This window comes from Capsicum annuum, chromosome 4 (genome assembly GCF_002878395.1).
Source record: "Capsicum annuum cultivar UCD-10X-F1 chromosome 4, UCD10Xv1.1, whole genome shotgun sequence".
In the NCBI taxonomy this organism is placed as follows: Eukaryota; Viridiplantae; Streptophyta; class Magnoliopsida; order Solanales; family Solanaceae; genus Capsicum; species Capsicum annuum.
Window position 1 is genome coordinate 36,496,077 of NC_061114.1, and position 11,657 is coordinate 36,507,733.

General features: G+C 33.5%; 1 long non-coding RNA gene across 1 annotated transcript; it reads right to left on the reverse strand.

The window, feature by feature from the left end:
• Positions 1-3,879: 3,879 nt before the first annotated feature.
• LOC107869728 lies at positions 3,880-10,442 on the reverse strand. Its single transcript, XR_001673923.2, has 5 exons — positions 9,959-10,442; positions 6,474-6,544; positions 4,543-4,646; positions 4,304-4,409; positions 3,880-4,225 (listed from the first exon to the last, which is right to left on the reverse strand). It is a non-coding gene; the product is annotated as an uncharacterized LOC107869728 (long non-coding RNA).
• Positions 10,443-11,657: the final 1,215 nt, after the last annotated feature.

The window sequence follows — 11,657 nt, forward strand, 5'->3', positions numbered from 1 at the left end:
TACTATTAGGTGACAATAACTCTTGATGACTTAGTTTATGATGTCTGTTAGTTGTTAAATGGGAAGTGTGTATCAATGAGTCTAGATAATAAGAGATTTTAGTTATAAGCGATGATTTGATAATATTGATGAGTAGTTGATAAACGAGGATTAGTTAATAAGAGATTGTTAGTTAGGGAAGGGTGTTAGTTAAATAAAAGTGATTAGATGACAAATAGGAATATGTTGTCTAATAATGATTAACGGGTATAGGTTGATTAGTTGATAATGATGATTTGTGGATAAATGACGATTATGGTCTTCTAATGAATCTTGACTAGATGTTTGGTATTGGTTGCTTCACTAATAATGATTAGTTGCTATCTCATGAATAAGGATATTGTAAAATATAATGTTTAGACTAATAATAATTTGTGGTCATATGATGGCTACCGAATTAGTGGTTAGTTAATCACAAGCGTTAGTCATCTAAAAACGAATATTTGGGAAGTAGTGACAAGTTAGACATTACTATGATAATATGGTTATGATTGTGAGTATACTAACAGGTGCATCAACTTACCCTCCTTTTCGCCACGTCTGGCGACGTGTACCTATTACATGTCTATAAATAAATGTATGTTAATAGTTATAATTATAGTGATTCTCTACAAGGTTGGAGGATATTATGATAATGATATTGATACCCGAAAAGGTCAGAGGATAGTATGATGATGATATTGATACACGACAAGGTCGAAGGATATTATGATAGTGATATTGATACCCTGCAAGGCTAGAGGATATTGCAATAATGTTATGATACCCGATAAGGCAGAAGGATATTATGATAATTATATTGATACCTGTCAAGGTAAGAGGATATTGTGATGAAGATATTGATACCCGACAAAGCCGGAGGATACTATGATAGGATATTAATACCCAGAAAGGCTGGAGGTTGATTACATTAATGATGGTCAAAATGATGACAGTTGTGATAAAGATGGTTATGATGATGAAAGTGTGATATTGATTTTGTACTTTGCATTCATTTCTATATGTGTATCGCCTATTACTAGTATGCACCTATGTCTATCAGCTAGTATAAGATAGTTGCATAGATATAGTGAAGAGTATGCCTTATGTTGTTGTATATTGAATAAACTATTCGATCCTAGGGCAGTGGGGGTATGCATAAGCTCGATTAGGTATATGGTTATCCAGAGTAGCCTGTTATTCACGTTGTTATCGATATTGTTATTGTTATGACCATTGTTATTGCTATCTTATGATAGATTGGTCATTGATCCGGTATCAAAATTTGAGGTATGTTTACAGCCTATTTTATATTATGATTGCTCTATTATGCACAATTATTTCCTGTCTAGCCATGAGGGTTAGAAATACTCAGTATAATAATACTAAATCCTGATAATACTAAATCCTGATAGTATTATAATAAGATCTTAGAATGAGGATATGTTGATCTATATTATGCTTTCAGTTGATCTCATGCTTTTACATATGTATATATATATACACATATATATAGCTATATTAAGCTATGGTACTACCGTATATCCCTTCCTTCATTGTTCATATTGTATAGTCATTTCATCACCATGCATATTTTTATGTATCTTTCTTTAGCCCTTCATTCGTACATTGTCCAGGGATATACTGTATAGCATTAACATCTATTTATTGTGGTTGGAATATGATAGTTTACCTTGATACTTCCTTCGTCTTATTGTGTTAGACTCTTGGACTTGAATAGGATAGTTTTACCTTATTATTCTCATTGACTTGTTAGATGATTTCTACACTCTTGGGTTTAGTTTCCATTATATTTATACATTGTATATATCTGCTTTATTCTTGGAGCTCAATTGGCAGTTGCCTACTGAGTACTATTCCTTCGATACTCATACTAAACTTTTGCAGCCTGTAGATCATAGTAAGAGCTATCATCATTGATGTATACATCGTGCAGAGCAACCATGGTTCAGAGACTTAGAGTGAACTCCTAACATTTGGAGTGTTTCTTATCTCTCTCTTATGTATTAGACTAGTCTCTATATTGTATTCAGAGATAAGTTATATCGTTGTAGTTCTCTTTATATTTCACTTTTGTACTCTTATTGTCATAGAAGCTCTTGTACTGACGCCACTAGATTTTGAGATTTTCTTATGTATTGATCATTACATCATTTATTCCACATTTTTTCCCTATATTATTTTAGGTGCATTACTAATCATTCTAGACTACAGGTTGGCTTGCCTACTGGTAAATTATGTTAGGCACCATTATGACTTGAGGAGTTGGGTCATGACATCTTAGCAAAACTTTACACCCCCATATTGATGATTAATTAGAGTGGACTATTTAGGTTTTAAAGAATATGATTTATGCTTGTATGATGAAGTTTAGAGGTCAGTGGAAACAACATCTAGCTTTGGCCGAGTTTGTATATAATTATAGCTAGCATTTCATTATGAGATGGGTTCATTCGAGGCTTTCTATGGTAGGCGATGTTTCTCTCCAGTTGGTTGGTTTGAGGTTCTTGAGATTAGACCTTAAGGTACGGACTTGCTTTGTGAGTCTTTAGATAGAATTTGGGTCATTTAGGAAAGACTTTGAGTGGCTTACAGTAGATAAAAGTACAATGCGGATCGTAGACTTTATGCCTTAAGATTTAGAGTTGGTGATCGAGCCTTCCTTCATGTCTCACCCATGAAGGGCGTAATGAGTTTTGAGAAAAAGGTCAAGCTTTGCCCCAGGTATATTGGACCATTTACGATCCCTCAGACTTTTGGGCATGTAGCTTATGAGTTAGCATTGCCTCTAAATTCATCATCTATTCATCCGATTTCTCGTGTTTCTATGCTACGTCGCTCTATTTTGGATGAGTCTCATGTTATTTGTATGGATTTAGTGTATTTAGATGAGATGGTGTGCATTGTTGACGAGTCTATCTCTATTCTAGCCAGAGATGTTAGGTGGTTGTGTTCTAGAGATTTTCTAGTGATTAAAGTCTAGTGGAGTTATTGACTTGTAGATGAGGAAACTTTGGAGATCGAGTCTTATATGCCTGGTAGTTATTGAAAGCTTTTTACTGATTTAGGTATTTCCTTTGCCTTTATTTTGAGGATGAACTAGATTCTTAATAGTGGATGATATAATGACTTGATTTTTCTGAATTATGCATTTTATATAATTTGACCATTTTACCCCTCCCCATGGTTGTTGCGTGATATTTCATAGATGTGGGGATGATTATCACGATCACCAATGCACTTCGATGTGATTTGTGTAAGTTTGTGCTCCTTGAAGGTTAAAAATGCTTTATAGTTGACTGTGGTCAGTATTCTTTATTTTGTCCATCAGATGGCAAAATGAACTACCCCACAAAACATTGATTTTGGGTTAGTAACATAGTTGGTATGGTTTTATGGCTTTAATATCTCAATACAAGAAAGAAGGCATTTCACAACACTTTTTTTGTTGCCATATATCGTAAGTTGTTGCCAAAAGTACTTTTGGCAACAATAAAATAGTTGTTGAATGTCGTTGCAATAAACACCGATGGAAAATTTTACAACAACAAAATATATTATTGCGAAAAATAATTTAACGCAACCAAAAAAAGTTGTTGTCTTACATTCGTATAGTTGTGGCTTATAAAAATTTTGCAACAAAATTTAATGTTGCTATAAATTAACTTTCTTACCAACATTATTAGTTGTTGCAAAAACTTAACCAAAAATTAGTTAGTAGACGGTTAGAAAGCTTTTTAGCAACAATAATTTTTATTGCAATAAATTAAATATTTTCTATACATCTTTAGCAATAATTTGTGAGTAGTTGCTACATACACATTTTAAATATAATTTTATAAAAATACTAAAATTTAAAATTATATAAATTTGCAAAGGTCCATACATATATAAGATTGCTGAACTCGATATTTGTTAATTTCAAAAAATCAAGTACTTCTACATGTTTTTACATGTAAAAAATATATAAACTGATGATTCTATACTAAGTATTTAAAAAAAAAGACTCTTCTCCGATAGCACTTGTGTTGTTACTTGATTTAAATCTTCCCACTGTTATCTTCTTCTCTAGCTCTTCAATTTTTTCCTCAAGTGATGCTTTTTCACTCAAAAGCCTCTTCTCTGTCTCTTCTGCAATACGCAACATTGCACGAGCTTTCAACTCTGCTTGAAACTTTTCTAATACCTGCTAGTGAAAGATTCATGAGTTTGTATTTTGTAGATTACAGACAAATTTGGACAAAAGTTAAATTCATAGCTCTACCTGATTATTTGCTTCAATCAACTCTTTTGGAATTTTTTTTCAAACCTTGAGGACCCATCAACTTTGAAAATCACATTTCTATATTTTGTTTCTCTGTTAAAGCAACCTATCAAGAATGAAGTAATAAAATGAGTTGACTGTCGCCTTAATAAATAAAATTTAATAACATTTAACAAACACCTGAAGCTCTGCATTTTTTTGATTGCATAAAGATTTGACTTTATCAAAATCATAATTACCACTTCTAAATTTTGATTCTCAAAAGTCAAGTTGTCATTTAAGCATCCAGTTCTTTTTGCATCTCTGATTTTTGTTATTGCTTTTCTTATAAATCTTCCATCAACTGCTCATCAACATATAGACCATAAGTCATAAGTAAATACGTACCTAAAATATAATTCATTGTGCTGAGCAATTGAAATTTAAAAAGATAGATGCATGCAGAATAGTTAGAGAAAATAGATGTCATGTATGTTTCATCAGAGAGAGAGAGAACTCTTCTGTCTTCTTTTTCAGCTACAATTAGACCTCCAAGGACACTCCCTCCATTTCTAGCACTTTTATTGTTCCTCCCTTTTTTAAAGGCAAAACTTTGCATGGTAAATTGAGAAGTCACAATGAAAACAATAGAAAATGGATGATGGGTCAATATAGTTACATACACATGATACATTAATTATGGTTTTGGTTTGGCTAAAGAATGTTGGATGATTCTTGGGTATGTTACTATTTTCACTTGGTATGGCCAAAAATTTATGGGTATGTTGTTGTTTTCACTGGGTATTATTCCTTCCCGACCTCACATATGGGATTTCACTGGGTATGTTGTTGTTTTAAACCCAAAGGAAAGATATTTATTCATTGCAAAAACTTAACTACTGCTGCTGAGGTGTTTGGCAGTTTAGAGTTTTTCAGTTTCTCATATGGTGTTTGGTTGGAATAAAATTCAACCAAACACATGAAGGGTGCAAGTCTATAGATGCTGGTATGAATGAAATGGATCTTTGAGGAGGTATCACAATCTGCTACAGTCTCTAGTATGACAAAAGAGTTACATTGCTCGATGATCTTATTTCCATGTTTCTGTGTTTTCACTAGGTATGGACTACTGATGCACTATCAAAAAACATTGATTCAATATTGTTCCCTTGTTATGGCACCACTAGTCCCCCAAATTTGGTTTCTTTATCTGCCTACCTGATTTTTAAAATATTCAAACCAGACCAGTAGATGGTTTTTTGTAACTATATCGTGGTAATATTTCTTATGGTTTATGACTGATGATCAACCTCTCTATTTCTTCAGAGGTAATGGTATAGACTGCGAACATTCTACCCTCCCCAGACCCCACTAGGTGGGAAATCACTGGGTATGTTGTTATTGTGGTTTATGAATAATGATGGAGAGATGTGAAGTTCTTCGAATCATCGTATTCTGAGAAAAGTGCACATTATCAATTCTGTACCTGATACTAAAATCTTTGCATCCCAAGCATCTATATTTGTCTTGGGCCTGTAACCTACTCCTTTCTCAAATCAAATTTATAGTTGTAGAGGGTCAACTAGATCAAGTTTTTATCATCGTGACTATCTGTTTTTCTGTTAGATATGGTGAATGATATGTAGTTTACTTTCTATCTATGTTGCTCTGACTCTCCAAAAATATTGCTTGAACCATATCGGATCGTCAAAAGAGGCACTACTTTTGAAGGATCGAACATGCATTAGTTGACATTTTCGAAGAGTCCAAGCATTTATGTATTGCGGTAACTGCCTATTTCCAATAAGCATCCAACTTTTATCCATTTAACTTACCTATAGGGATTTTCAGATCAATAAATATAAAATTATATGAATTTTTTAATGAAAAAATAAAGAAAGAAAATGTTAGAGAAATACTTTAAATTATATATAAAAAATAAAGAGTACAATACTTCTTTGGTGTACGTTTACCTCTCGTGAAATCATCCATATACAATCTCTCATACATAAGCGTATAATGCATGTTAAAAGAGAAAGCAACTAACAATATCAATCCCAATTTCTCTTTTTAAATTTGAAACTTAAAACAATCCCAATAATTTACTATCGCTGTTATCAATTCAGAACTTCCTACATATCAAATATCAGGTAACAACTTGAATAAGAGCAAGAGGAAGTGTTATTATTACCTTGTATGCTGCAAAACAAAAACAAGCTCTAACATCAACAGATTCTTCTAACTCAAACTCTGCTTCTCGAACTTCATAGTCAAATCAGAAAGAAACAACCAAGGAGAATGGAAGGCAATATTAGTGACTCTCTAAAACAAGAAAAATCTAACAAGTAGTAAAATCTTAATAGACATCGAAGAATCATTTTTTAAACTACAGACACTGGAGAATTAAGCTGGTAGAACATGTACATTTCTGGTAACGACAATTAATTGATCCCCATTTCATAAATTTGCCAACTAAGCATGTTAACATTGAAATACAATGACGTTCATTTTTAACCCTTTTGAAGAATAGGCACCTTATAAACTTCACCATAATCCCCCACCAGATATAACACAGTGTCTCCAATCAAAGCACCAGATATAAATTTCATTACAATTCCTTCGAACAGGTTTTAAGAGTTTTAAGATCACATTCAACAAAATATGTGAAAGAAGCTAACCAAAAGGGCATGAATGTGAAAGAAGCTATCCGAAAGGGCATATTTCTTCAAGTCTGAACTGCATAGTTAATCAATGTGACCAGAATTTAGCCAATAACTTGAAATAAAACCATTTTATTGATAAAGTAGTTCTAACATGGTGTGCAACAAGAAATACAAAGTAAAAGAAAGTCCATCCTTATATCCCTTTAAGAAATCAACTAGCTTGAAATTTCCTTAACCTTCACTTCCCAAATCTACTGATTACGGTGATGCAAGAGGGAAATTTTCAAAAGGGAAAATGAAATACCTATTTGGATTCTATGCTCAACTAGCTGCCCAGCTTTTGTTCTGCTTATTCAGAATTTTGGCACTCAGGAAACGCCCGACATTACAACATTCTCAGGACTAAGTCAGCTGCCTATCCTATTTTTTAGATGATTGAATAAGATACTATTAGTAAAACCAGCTCCAAGAGTGGTCAGCATATGAGCAAAGTAGATGGGCACATACAATTTAAATATGTATGTTTTAGCTATCAATCTCATCCCGATGTGGTGTGTTTTAGCTATCAATCTCGTCCCGATGTGGTGATCTTTGACAAGTTCTCTCTTGATATTCCATCAGGGAAGATTGTAGCTCTTATGGGAGGAAGTGGATTAGGGAAACGTACACTTATACCTTTGATTGAACGCTTCTATGAACCGGTCTTGGGACATATATTATTGGATGAAAGTGATATTAGGCGGGCTGTGATAATAAATAGGGCTGGTAAATCAAGAACCTACCTTTTTCACTCTAACAATTAATGAGAATATTCTCTATGGAAAAAATGTTGCTAGCCTAGAAGATATTGCACGTGCAGCCAAATTTTTAGAGGCAATGACTTTTATCAACAACCTCCCCGATAGGTTCGAAGTTCGGTACATTCTTTCCTTCACAAACAGTGTACATACACTAGGAGATATCACATCATTGCAAAGAGAATTATAAATGTTCTTATATAGCTCATTTCTGTGGTTATATGAATGTTTACTAGAACTAGCAACTAGAGTTAAAGAAACTTTCCCCAACTAAAAACTCCTTAAAGAGCTCTCTGCTATATTTTCTAAAAAAAGTAATATTCAGCAAGAGTGTTTGTCTTCATCTCTCTTTTAACAAAAATATCATGAAAGGCCTCATAAGATTTGACTGTTTTCTTTAATAAAATATAATATCATAGATATCTGAGGCCACGTTATTTACAAGTTGGTGAAGAAGGGTTCAGTTATCTGGGGGCAGAAGCAAAGAATTTCAATTTCTCGTGCTATAGTGAAAATCCATCAACTCTTCTATTAGATGAAGCTACGAGTGCACGTGATGGCTGAGTCAGAAAAGAGTGTACAAGTTGCTCTTGACCATGTGATGGTGGGAAGAACAATTGTAATTGTTGCTCATCGCCTTTCTACCATTAGAAATGTCGATATCATAGGGTTGTAAATAATGGCAAGATAGTAGAAATAGGAAGTCATGAGGAGCTTATTTCAAAATAAAATAGTGCCTAATATGCATCACTTGTTCAACTTCAACAAGCAGCTTCTTCACATTTCCAAGGGCCAACCATAGGACGACCTCTTAGGTACAATATTTACCTACTAATACGTTGTATTCCAAACTACAGAATGTGATGTATATCCTCTTTATTGTTGCATTGGTGTCAACTCCGCACTGTCATGCATCTGACAACTAGTTCTAGTGATTCTTTGATTTTAATGAGGTTTCAAACAAATAACAAAAGGTGGCATTTATTGCTTATTCAGAAACAGCCTTTCTACTCATCTAAGCTAGTGGTATGGATTGAGGACACTTTACCCTCCCCAAACCCCACTTTATGGTAATACACTGGGTATATTGTTGCTTTTATATTCTTGCTTATAAGCAATCATACTAATTTTTCAATCATTATATGCATAATTTGCTTAATGTTTTTCTACAGTATAAGGTACTCCCGTGAATTATCCAAAACTAGAATGCGAAGCCATAGAGCTTCCGATGAATCCTTATAAATATGCCACTCCATGTAAAATCATTTCAATCAAATATTAGACAAAAATGAAAATAAAATTTGAAAAAATAAAGATTCTATCTATATTTTCTACTAGTAAACATATCTTTAAGATGATTAAAGGCTCCAAGAAAAATATGAACTAGTACACATAATAATATGATTACCACTTCCCTACTGATAAGAATTTTTGCCTGTATCAACTTGATATGGTGGATTAATCAGCTGGAAAAGAAAGGAAAAAGAACAAGGAGGCCATGGACTTCTCAGCAACTACATCACAGGCCATGCGCCTCTCAGCAATACCAGGTTTGTCATTTTTATCAACCATCAAATATAAACAATGAAACTGACAGTGTCATCTAACACTTACATTCACAACTCCAAATTTAAAAAGCCAAACAAGAATTAGACTTTAACAAAATGTAATTTTTGCATTCCCTGGATGCTCTTAATGAAATCCTCTTCAATAATAATAACAACAATACCCAATAATGACAACATACCCAGTGTATTCACACAAAGTGAGGTCTGGGGAGGGTAGAGCGTACACAAATTTTACCTCTACCTAGGATGTAGCGTAGAGGTTATTTTTCATAGACTCTCAGCTAAAGACAAAAACAATATAAAAAAGACCTAGTGGAAGTATAACAGACAAAGATTGCAATAGTCTTACAGTAACAAACAATAGATAATAGCATAACAGTAATACAACAAAATAATTAATGTAATCCTCTTCATCAGAGGAGGGAAAACAGACTTCAATAAAATAGGAAGAAATATATGTTGGCTGCCATGAATCAGAATAACTACAACAGTAAATACAAGACTACACTTTCATTTGCTTCTCCGGAGACACGAGAGAATACCATGGCAATATCTATAATTACGGAGATGCAAAATGGAAATTTACATATGGAAAATGAAAGAACTATTTGAATTCTATGCTCAACTAAAATTTAAAGTCTAAATTACCAGGAAATGTCAGAACAAACTTGAACTATTGGTATCAAACTGCAATATTCAACCATTGGAGTATTTTTTTTATAGAAAGACATTAGGAACCATTTGGAGCCATCTACAAGAATTTTGAGAAAATATTTGCAGGATTGTGCTTAGATCTCTAAAACTGATTTTAGAGAACATCTAGCAAAAGCTCTTTCTGAAAGTATTTTGATCAATATAGCCAGTCCTTAAACTAACACAAGTAAAGAAATCATCTAGTTAAGTGCTGTCGAGTTTGAAACTCAGTGAATATTGAGATCTACCTTTTTATCTTCTTCACTTAAATATTATATTATTATTCAGATCCACCTTTTTATCTTCTTCACTTAAAAATTATATTATTGTACAGGTGTAAGATAATTCAGTCCTATAAGCTTGTCAAGGGGGTCCGAGACTTAGAAAAAAATTCCAGTTAAGTTTCCAGATTTAGTTTATTTTTGGACTTGAAAAGTTGACAATCTCATTACACGACCTTAATTTCCTTTAATGGCCAGTATTCTTGCTTATTCATGATCAGGGAGGTCGATAGGTGTTCCCGAACAAGTTTTGAATTTTTTGAACCTCGTTTAGCCTATGTTTTGTGTCCCAAAATAGTGGACCAATGTGATCTTAGCGCGTCGCGTCGCCTATCACGTTGGTTAACATTGTTACAGGTTGCCAGAGCCAAAAGTACCGAGGCTTGGCGTGATCATGGCGCTACGCACCGAGTATTGCGTTTGTGCCATTGATGCGCGCGTTACCAATCGCGTCGATGCCCATTGATGCGTGCGTCACCAATCACGTCGATGCCTGATTTTAAGTCATTAAATGTCCACATCTTTAAGGGCAAAAGGGTAAATTTCCCACCCCTATATAAGCCTATAACACGAGATTCAGCAAGGTTTTCACCAAAACATAGTTGTTTCTCTCAAATTCCCTCAAGAATAAGTCTAGGATTTTTAATTGAAGGTTCTAATCAAGAAGATTCCACTATTAATCTTCAAGAAACTTCAACCTAGGTATGTAAAGTGTTCATCCAAGGATCCCTTTCATCCTTGGAGTTCAAGAAACCATTTTTTTTAAAGCTTAAAAAATGATGTTCATGTTGTGGATTGAAATTGTATCCATGTTATTGATTTGTATAGTTTCCATGATGGAATCTTTATGTATTCCTAGATATTATGCTAGCATTTGGATTAAATTTCATGAAATTGAGTTTATTAAAGTAGCCAAGATGAAATATTTTAGTGCTCATGCCCAAGTATAAGCATATGCATCCTATGTATTTGATAAAATGCCTAAGTGAGTAGAATTGTGTTTTTTGACCCTTTATTGCTCTAAATGATAAACTTAGGCTACAACTAGATGTTCAAAATGACTCTCATGCTAAATCTATGTCTTATAGTTGTTTGATAGAATGCTCATGAGACTAGAATTGTGAAATTATGATATGTTTGAACGCATTCCTATCCATGTACAAGATTATGAATATCAAGAGCTTCATGAAATCCCCCAATGATTGTATTATGAATTGTGGCCTATAGTTATGTAGTCAAAGAAGTGTCATGTCTTATTAGTTTCATGCTATCAAGTCCTGGGGTACTTGTACTCAACAATTTAGTTGTGTGATAGAGCTAGCATTAGTATTTAATATACTCTCAGTCAAGTCATGATCCTTAGAACTCAGTCA